Below are 11,269 nucleotides of genomic sequence, written 5' to 3' on the forward strand. Positions count from 1 at the left end.
TATGTCCTCATTGCTCTAAATCCAAAAATTCAAACCATTTCTCCATTAGGTGCCCCTAGGAAAAGCACAACGCCGGTGGCACTCCGCATTTAGGCGGTTTTCTTGTGTGTAGAATTTCAAAATTTGCAAACGTCAAAAACACTTCCAAACTTGACCAAAATTGGTGAGAAGTACCATCGTCAAGTGTCCTGATGATCCAAGGAAGCTTCAGCAAGTAACCTAAGCCTATCCTCCTCCTTTTTTCCTTTCATAGCTCACCTTAGCCTAGATTTCATCTTTTAGACCCTCATGTTACAAATTCTGTTTCAGGTCCTGTAATGGTAGGCCATGTGCCTGATCATCTAATTGTCTCTATTCGCCTTCTGAAATAGCTTCTCAAGGAGCATATTTACTCTCTCAATCCAATTTTCTCTATCATATTCAATCTCCTTCTCAATGGGAGTTAAAGTGACATGTGCCTCTTTATCACTTTGTCGTTTTACCTTGAGTAGTTCCAACTCCAGGAGGACTTGTTTCTCACTCAAATGCTTGTTTTCTTGTTCCAAATATGTGATGACATACTTGGCCCTCTCCAAAGTGTCCATCAAACCTTGTACTTGAGCGTCCTTTTCTTATATGATTATGTCTTTTATTCTTTCTTCGTCCTAAGCCTCTAAGTCAATTATTTCCACTCCATGATGAGTATAACGTTGCTGCAGCTCATCATGCTCTGTCAAGTTAAAGTCTCTTTGTTCCTCATCATCACAACTCTCCTCTGGGATCTTTTCCTTCCCTTTGTGCAGCTGCTACACCTGTACCTGCTGTGTGGACAAAGAAGGCAAACCCCTTCCACATCCTATGGAGCAAGCATTTTCCTATGGGTTGATGAAGAAGGCAAGGTCCCTTCCACATCTTGTGAAGAAAACACTTGCCTATCGGCTACAAACAATCTCCTTATGGCCATCTGGTATGTCATGTAAGTCCCGAGCACCTAAGTAGCTCTAGTCTCTTTGGCTTCCTCATTTGTTTTCACCTGAGCATTGCTAGAAGGTCTCCTTGCTTCTTAAGACATTGGTGGAGGAATTTGAGGACACCTAAAGATGTCATGAGCAATAAATGTCTCCCAAGAGATATTGAGGAGACTGAGATGATGAAGCACAATCATCTTAATCAGGGAATAATGATAGAGACTGCTCATATGCTAAGGGTATGGCTTCTTCTGGACAAAATGAGCCATGTTATCAATATTCCTAAACAAGAAATAGGGGAGGTTTAACATCCTCACCATGGTAAAATCCATGAGGATCGTGATGTGGTAGGTGTATAGCATGGAAAATCTTCCCTCACATGTGAAATATTTCATGATTATTTTCATCATCAGGACATACTTATCTTCAAGAATCTGAAAGGAAAAAGTATCTTCACCTCATTTCTGTACCAGGGTTTGATATAAGGCCCATAATAATTTTCATCTAGGTCCTGGGCCTTGTACCACTTCTCCCCTACATTTGGAATCCTGGTTGCATCTACAATGATGGAGGGTGAGACTGTGAATGTTACCCCACCAAGAGTCACCTTTTTTTCCTAAACATGAGCTACAAAAAGTCTGGTGAGCTCAGGGTGGTGCTCAACTCTCTCTACCTACTCAAATAACTCATAGCCGCCAAGATATCTGAAACATGTGATAGCCAACTGAGAGGCCTATAATTCCTTAAGGTTTGATGGCTCTTCTCTGATAATTTTGCCTCCATTGTGTGGTTTTATCTAATGCCTAGTTATATCTGCTGAGGTGTCATTTCTTGTGTTTTCCTCCTCCTCATAGTCTCGATCCTCTCTGTCCATGTTTGCAAGGCTTGAGGTTGTATGAAGGGAATGAGTGAAGGTGTTTTAGGAAGGAGGGGATGGGAAATGACCTAATGGGCTAGAAAATGAATGAGGGAGTAGGAATCATAAAATTGAGAGGGAGGGCTTGTTTTGTTTGAGAAATGGCCCTTGGGGAAGAAGGATAAAGGGATAAAGGGATAGTGAAAGATTTGTAGTGATAGGTGATAGGAGGAACAATGAGGATTTATGGTTTTAGGCATAAAAGGGAGAATTTTAGGGTTGAGGCACTTGCCATGGGATTGAAAATTGAATTGCAAACCAAGAATGGGAGGACCACTTACTTGTATGTAGGTAAGAGAGAGAAATTTTGAAGTTTCTTGAAGTTTTGAGGGCTTTCTAGCCCTTCTGCTCAACACACAGCGTTGGTGCTGTTAGCGCTTGGAATTCACCTAGGCTGAGATAGACAAACTCTCAAGGCTACATCAAACCATTTCACCTCGTAGCTAGCCCTACGAGGTATGAGAAGGCTCTCTCGAGTCAGATTTGATAGATCTTTCAATATGATTAGGCTGACCAATTAAGAATAAAGATTTTAGGCTAGTAAATTGATAGGGGGGTTGATTTAATGATTTTTGGGGTTTTTGGTGGCAATTGGAGGGAGTGCAATTCAGGGTGCGGGGATTGAGCACAGTTTTTGCAGGGGGATCTTTGGGGCAAGGTAGGAACTTGTGCTGATGCCTTTGGCTTGGATGAGTGATCAGGGAAGAAAGAGAGGAGGTTAAAGAGGGCAAACAAGGACTTTGAATCCTCTTTAAACAGTGGAAAACATAGATATTGAACAGAATTAAAAGCTGAGCATGGCATGCATGACTTCAAACTTTATCACTTCATCTTGTTCAATTAGCAGCAAAGAAAGAGAGATGTAACACATAAACAAACTTACATTAACAATTAGAAGACACACCATCAACACAATGATCCACAAGAATCCACAATGAAGTCTGCAAAACCCTGGCTTTCCTTTCCTTAAATTGCAGAAATAGATGTACAATACACAATAATGTTTCTCCCACAAGAGTCCAACCATGAAAATGAGAAGGAGAGAGCATAATATAGACCATCTAGACCATCTAACTCCTTTCTCCACCTCTAGGGGTCGAGCTCAGCTTCCTAGGAGCAGTTTGAACTAATTCTAAATTAAGAACTAGAAAATAGGCAGCCAAACAACTTGCCTCTATTACTTAGCTAACTCATCCATGCATTAATTTTTCACTTTTTACATCATGGAAGCTTCTAGAAGGGTAAAGAGAGATAAAATCTATCAAAGTGCCATGAAAATATTACATTTATCCATCATCTACAAGTAAAAATGGTCAACCATAGTCAAAACAGTGTTTTTTGACAAAAAAGGTCAATTCTGGCAAAGCTGGCTCGAATGGTCGCGCCCCCTATTCAAATGGTCGCGCCCCTTTGCAGCTACGTTTGAGTGGGTTCCACTAATCCAAATCAGGTGAAAGATGGCTCATTGGAAAGCTTGGTCTGTCTACTTTCCATCCCAAGTGGAATTTCTGAATTTGGAGCTGTTTTGCCCCCTCAAAAACCATTTCTCCCAAGGTCACTTTCTGCAACTCAAAAAGTGGGCAGAAAGTCATTTTTTTGATGTATTTTGAGCTTTTGGAGGCTCAAATCTCAAAATCAGGCTTCTCCCAAGTATTGGTAATTTTTCTCTTTGCATGCCCTTTCCAAAAATGCCAAGTTTTCAAAATTCCGAGCAGTCCTCCAAAATGGTCTCACCCAGGGTGAGACCATTCCAATGGCCAAACCCTGTAAATTGCACAAAAAATTCACAAATGACAAAATTTTCTCCAAATTTCTTGAAATTTGGGCTGGGAGTCCCCAATCAAGTACCATGCTCAGTCAAAGAGGCTTTGGCCAAAATTTGGAGTGGATCGGGCGTTTTCCTTCGTTTTTGTGCTTTGGCCAACCGTCCTTGGAGCACCTTCGTTCTCGCCGGTATTTTTGACATTTCTCTCAAACCATGACACCTGTGTAAAAAGTGAAAGAATTTTTTCTTCCTTGGCATGTTGTGGACAAAAACCTCTCTCAGTTTTGAAAAATTCATCTTTTATTGCTCTGAAACATCATTTGAGTGCAACTTGTCCCGATGTGTGAAACAAGGGATTTTGTCGAAATGGAGCGAAATGAAGGGGATAGAGGGCTTCTAAATTCTTGGGGAAATTTTTGGGAGTGGGGAGGGATGCTAGGAAGTAGTGGAAAGTGGAATCTCAGAGATTGAGTGAGGAGAAGGGGTCGAAAAGGACAAAACACAGGCCAAACCTAGAAAATTGCCATCTTGTAGCTAGAAACTAGGGTTTGTGCAAAAATGAGGAATTTGGCGGATCTAAGGGATGGGAAGTGTTTGATAAGGTACTTTAAGGATAGGGGACGGTGTATGAACATCTGGAAACAAGTTTTGCCGGTGATTTGACCATCCAAGAGAAATTGCCTTCAAAACCCTAGGAGAGGGAAATGAGGTTGCCTGGGTGGCAACTGAAGCATGGACAAGGTGTGAAATGACTCATTAGACACTGACATGATAATGAAAACCCTACGAATGATGATAAACTCAGCTGAATGGTGACATGGACTGACATTTGGGCAAACCCTAGACCTAATGCCTAGTGACCAAATTTTGGCTTGAAGACTCACTGAAATGACAAAATTTGACCTTGACACTTCAAAATCACTTTGTAAGAGCACATTTGATCACTGTAGGAAGGCTGGAAAGACTGACACTAACAGGTGCACAAACACACAACACTAGTTCTAGAAGTGCAGCATAGTGTAAATTTACACTGGGAAATTTTGCAAGACGTGCAGTGCTGGACCTCAACGCACAACACCAAGTTCTCAAAGCGTAGCGCCAACCCTGCTTGCCTAAAATGCGCAGCGCCAGCCTGCCTACATGCAGCACCACTCCACCACTACTCCAGACGTGCAGCGCCACCCTCCAAAATCATAGCACCAACTCTCCTTTGCCCAAAACTCGCTCAAACTTTCCTCTTCTCCTCACTTTTTAACTTCTTGCTTGCCAAATGAGAATGATGAACTTGAAAATCAAATGTAAGAGCTTATATAGGAGTAAATTTTGATTTTTCACTTGAGAAACCCACTTTCTAATGTTTCTTGACCTTCTTCAAAACTCTATTTTTAATGCCTTTCCTTCTTTGTTTCTTTTCAAGTCGATAATACTCAACTTGAATTGATTTTTGTAGTGTGTCCTTGTCTTGTAGCAAGGAGAGATGCTTTGGTGCAGCTGGGAACATTTATTACATAAAGTGACTTAAAATTGCATAAGAAATACAAATTAACTCAAGATTACTTTGTTTTCACCTCAAAAACATGTTTTTGAGGTGAAAATTACATTAGGTTAAAAGATAATTATTCAGTGGCTATGACCTACAAGCCATGATGTTTGACTTATTTATCATTCTCATACCTTTTTTGCCTTTTATTTACACTTTTAAATCATGCTCTTGACCTTGGAAATGAAACCCTAATACCTAATGAAAACCCAAATGAAAACATGCCCTATGACCTAGTGAAAGCATGATTGCAAATTGAACATGAAACCATAACTAAAGACAACTTGAAGAAGGGTCAGCAAGTATACTCTATGAGGGAGAAATTTAGATTTTATAAAGAGAAGACAACCATCAGTGGATTAGTTTGACATGACCTAATGAAATGATGTAAAATTTTCAGTATGGGACCCATAAAATGAAAATGCAAAGAGAAAATTTGATGCCTGATGGAAGTATGCATATACTGACACTAACAGCCCCAACCCTCAGCACCTCTGTGGACCATGTTTCACAATCTTCCACACTATATCCACTTGTCTCAATCAACCATCAAAACATGTATGCCAACTTTCATCAATTTTCAAACTAGACCCACACCCTATGATAAGTTGAAACCAATATACCAATTGAATCATTGAATATATTGAGTCACTGAATATTGAATCACTGAAGCACTATAAACCAACTAAGTCAATGATATGAAATCGACAAGATTGATTATTTGCACAATTTCACCAACATTAACTAAGGTTGCATTTATGTGAATGAATTAAGGAAATTGAGTTGTTGTTATGCCTTAAGCATAAACTTTGATAATTGGACGTAAAAATGAACAACAATAATAAAAGATACAAACACAATAAACATTGATAACAAAGTCTGTCCCTCCTAGAATATGTCTCCGGGTCCACTTCCAATGGGCGTCCATTATATTAGGAATGCTCCAAATAGGCTCTTTAAATAGAATTTAACCAAGTCAACTATCCACGTAGGCACTACTAGTTACTACTAGAATGAAGGCCTCTGTGTATACTCTCCAACGCCACTCTCCATTCTCAAAAAGGCCCAAGGATGGCCAAGTTATGCTCAAAAGGACATTTGCAGGCACAAAAAGAATAATTTTTAGGACTGTGTTGTACAAGTGACCACTGATGTGGTGTATTTGGAATTTTTTTTATAAATCCATAGGTAAGTTCTAGGGTCAAACACTCAGACCTGTTGGGCTATACATGGAAAGTGGTTGTGTTTTAGGTGTAACAATATATCATGGTGCAATTACAATTTTACATATATGTTATATCCCCGCGCTATATTTTCAACCTTATGATAATGTTTACCAACTCCGCGCAATATGTGTAACATATTACATATGGTGCATTTCATTTTTAATACATGCCACATATGGTCAAGCCATTTAACACTTGGCGTATATTTTTGTAACAACGTTTATATATATATATATATATATATATATATATATATATATATATATATATATATGTGTGTGTTGAACCAAGATTAGATTGAATACCCTCGTGCCTTGGTGTAATAACATAATGAATATATTAAATATATAATGTTGGAAAACCTGCATAAACCAATTGTAACCATGGCGATGGAGTGGTATGGCCACCCATGGCCATGTGACCCATTTGATGCTTTGGTGGTGACCTGCTCCCCAACGGTCATGACAACAACTATGACCCATGGCTGATTGTCATAACATTTTCACACCGTTTGCTATCTCCGCCATGTTTTCTTGTTTCCCAATATCCAAGGTCAAATGACATGACATTTGGTTTTAAACTTAGGTTTGATCTCCACTCCACCATAGTTTTAATAAAATACATAGTTTTAAATTTTAATAACGTTTAACCAACATCATATCCGCTCAACCTTCATATGCACCTTTGAACATGTTTATTATATGGTTTTTTAGACCATTTACTTATATGGTATCAATGCGTTAGGTATAAAATTAATACTCACCATGTGAATAGCTCTAAACTAGAGGTTATGAGTTTGGTCCTCATGTTGAAATTGACCTGTTTCGACAACATGCCACTTGTCAAATGTGTGAATGCTACTTGGCCACCAAGGCCCCATTTTCACATGTCTATCATAAACTTGAATGACCATTCTCTCCTTCATCAAAAGGCCAATTGTGAAACCGAAGATATTGTCGGATTTAGTGCGACAAGCTCTTCATCTTGGTGGCATTTTTTGGAACATTTGAGACCATGAATTTTTGAGAATTTTGAGCATCCTCCTCGATCATTCCTCTCCACTAGAAGATTTGGACCACCAAAATTTTGGTTTTAAGTAGACATGATGTGAGGGTACATCTCCTACACCCTTTCGATCTCCATCCACCTTGCCTTGCTTGGATTCATACATTTGAATCCCACTTGAAGATACTTAACATATCCTCATCTGGAAGTGTGGACCTTCCTATCCAATATGGTATATTCCTGCAACTCAGTCATGTATTCAGGTGAAAAATCATCTACAGTTGGTATTTGAACATTCTACTTTGGATCCATGATCATAGGAGGTCCATATAACTTCAAATTTTCAACATTTACAACTGAATATATGTGTATATATGGAGGAAAATTCAACCAGATCACATGGTGCCCAATCTTTTCAAAAATTTCATATGGACCATACCTGATAGGCATAAACCTCTTACCTTCACCTTTAATCCTTTATTTACTGATGTATAGCCATACTTTATCACCAACCTATAAGTGATGATCCACCCGATGATTGTCATGGCACATTTTGTACTTGGCCTAACTTTTCTTGAATTGATCATGCACTACTTCATGAATCTTTTGGATTCTTTGAATAAACTTCATTGCCTTGTCAAAATCTCCATGTCCATCCTCCTGAGCTTATTCACCACACATGAAGTCCATTGGTGATTTTAGCAGGTACCCAAAACATGTCTCAAAAGGAAATCTACCAGTAGAAGAATGCAAGGCCCGATTGTAGGCATGCTAGACATAATGTAAGGATTCATCCCACAACCTAGGATGCTTGCTGTAATAGCCTCTGAGAAGATGTACCATTGTTATGTTCACCACCTCTATTTGATGGTTTATTTTTGGATGAAAATCTCTACTCTTTTTCAACTTAGTGTCCATGTGTCCCCACAAAGTGGACCAAATCTCTCCCGTGAAATAAGAGTCCCAATCTGAAATGATGGAAGTAGGGAACCGAAATGAACCCATACATTTGAAAATAACATATGTGTAGTTTGTTCAATAGTTAATTTCTTTTTACATGGAACAAGAATACACATTTTGCTAAATCTATCGACCACAACATACAAATAATCATGCCCTTTTCTAGACATAGGGAGTCCTCCTACAAAATCCATAGATATATTGTCCCATGGTCTAGAAGGAACTGGAAGAGGCATATACAAACCAAACTTTATGTTTCTTGGTTTGTTTGTTGAAAAAATCACACAACCTTTGATGTACTTAGCAACTATTTCGTTCATTCGAGGCCAATAGAAATATCTTTTTAACTGTGCCACTGTCTTACCTACACCAAAATACCCTAAAACATGAGAAGTATGTCCTTCCATTATCACATGTGCTCTTTCTCCCTGAGGTATGCACAACTTGCCAATTTGGTATAATAACGTGTCATGAACATGATAATTCGCTTCTTCCACCTGAGCACCATGAGTTAGTGATTCATAAACATCTTTGAAACCAGTGTCTTCATCATATTTTTCAATGTAAATTTCATGTGCTAAAGAACCATTTTGAAGAATAACTTAATCATTCAAAGATGGTCTTGATAACATATCGACTACTTTATTGGTGGTACCTTTTTTATATTTGATTACTAAGTGGAACTGCTGTGAAAAACCCATCCATCTATAATGTCTAGACTACTGCAACTTAGTTTGAGATTGAAGGTATTAAAGTGTCTGATGATCTGTATGAATCATTGTTTATTTTCCCATTAAATAATGTTTCCACTTTTTAACAATTTCCACTAATGCATATAGTTCTTTATCATAAGTTGGATAGTTAGCAACTTCTTTAGAAAATTTTTTTGAATGAAAACAAATAGACTTACCTTTTTTCAATAACACTGCACCATTGCATACCCACTAGCATCAGTTTCTATCTCAAAAGGCTATTGAAGGTCTAGTAATGTTAAGATTGGAGCTGTCACAATTTTCTGCTTTAAAGTATCGAATTTTATTTGTTTTTTTTCTCCCCACTGGAAAGAAACTTTAGAACTTGTTAAAGCATGAAGTGGTGATGCAATAAAAGGGAAATGAGAAATAAACATCCTCCAATGAACTGCACCCAAAAAACTTCTAACTTCCATAAAATTTTGAGGTCGTGGGCACCTAATGATTACATAAATTTTAGTTGGATCTATTTTAATATGACCTCCTCCAACTATGTAACCAAGATATACTAAGGAATTTTTCCCAAATTCACATTTAGAAAGTTTGAGATACTGTTTCTCTCATTGCAACACATCAAACTTTTGTTTAGCATGCTTTACATGTCCTTCCAAACTTGAGCTGAAAATAAGAATATCATCTAGATAGATTGTGACAAACTTATCAATAATAGGACAAAACACATAATTCATCACTATCATAAAAGTTGATGGACCATTTCATAAAACAAAGAGCATAACCAACCATTCATAAAGTCACTGCCTAGTCTTAAATGAAGTTTTCCATATATCATTCTCTCCAACAAATTTGATGATAACCCCTTCTTAAATCCATTTTTGTAAAGTAAACACCATTCTTTAACTAATCAAGCAAATCTTCTATTCTTGGAAGAGGATACTTGTCCTGTATGATGATTTTATTTAAATCTCTCAAATCAACACACATTCTCCAAATCCTATCTTTCTTAGGGACTAAGATGTTCAATGATCCACATGGAGAAGAACTGGGTCAAATAAAGCCTTTATCAACCAATTCTTGAATTTTTTTCTTAATTTCTTCATTTTCTATGATTGAAATATGATACATGCAAATATTCGGAAGAGGGGCATCATATTGTGATTCAATCTCATGTTGTATTTCTCATTTTGGAGGTAGAATTTTTGGTTCTTTAAAAAAGTATTTGTAAAAGTCTACTATTTCAACTAATTTGTCCTTAAACTGAGAATCCTAGCCTTGAAAAGCATCATACTTATCTTTAGGTTGTTCTTTAATAAACATGAGAACATACTTTTTACTTGAACTTATGAGTCTTTTCATTTGAATTACATTGATTAAATCCAAGCTTGTCTTCATTCTGTGTGCCCTGAAAATGTATGCAATTCCATCCTTAACAAGATGATACTTATTTTACTTTCTATCAAATATGGAATCTCGATCATAAATATAAGGACTACCCAACACAAGCACACATATATCCAAAGGAATCACATCTAAATCAACATCATTAACAAAATTAGCTTTAATTGCAAAACTTAATCGACATTGATTTGTGATGTGCATCTGAGTGTTTTCCTTTAACCATCCTAAAGGGTATGGTTCTAGATGATTCTTAGTTTCCAGTCCCAATTTCCTTACTAGTTCCTAAGATATTATATTTTCTTGTGATCCACTATCGAATAATGTATCTATGTTAGCGTGCTTAGAGATAATCCTGATATGAGACAATTCAACTCTCTTCTTTTCTCCAATCACATCATTAGATTTTGAAGAGGATGCAAAACAAGTAGAACTAGAGCTAGATTCAGAAGGATCACCTATCAGACCCATAGTGGTTATCCTCCATTCATCACTGGAGTAGGATCCCAAGTCTTCTTAGATTACAACATTAGTTTTCTTCTTTCTCTTCTTCTTAAGGAACTTGTTTTGCTTAAGTTCCAGATGAAGCTTCCAACACTTTGAGTCATCATGTCCAACCCACTGAAAATGAGTACAAGTTGGCGTCTCACCCTCCTTCTTGACTATTGCTGCTTTCTTCCCCTTTGATTTTCTCTTCCCTTTGCTATATTTCGAGTCTTTGTTTTCTAAATGCTTGAATGGTTTCTTTGAAAAGTTGAACTGAAAAGGTATGCCACCTAATTCAATATCAATGACTTGTACACAC

This window comes from Pinus tabuliformis, chromosome 3_1 (assembly GCF_031772625.1).
Source record: "Pinus tabuliformis cultivar Carrire ecotype Pingquan chromosome 3_1, CPIR1, whole genome shotgun sequence".
NCBI classification, from domain to species: domain Eukaryota; kingdom Viridiplantae; phylum Streptophyta; class Pinopsida; order Pinales; family Pinaceae; genus Pinus; species Pinus tabuliformis.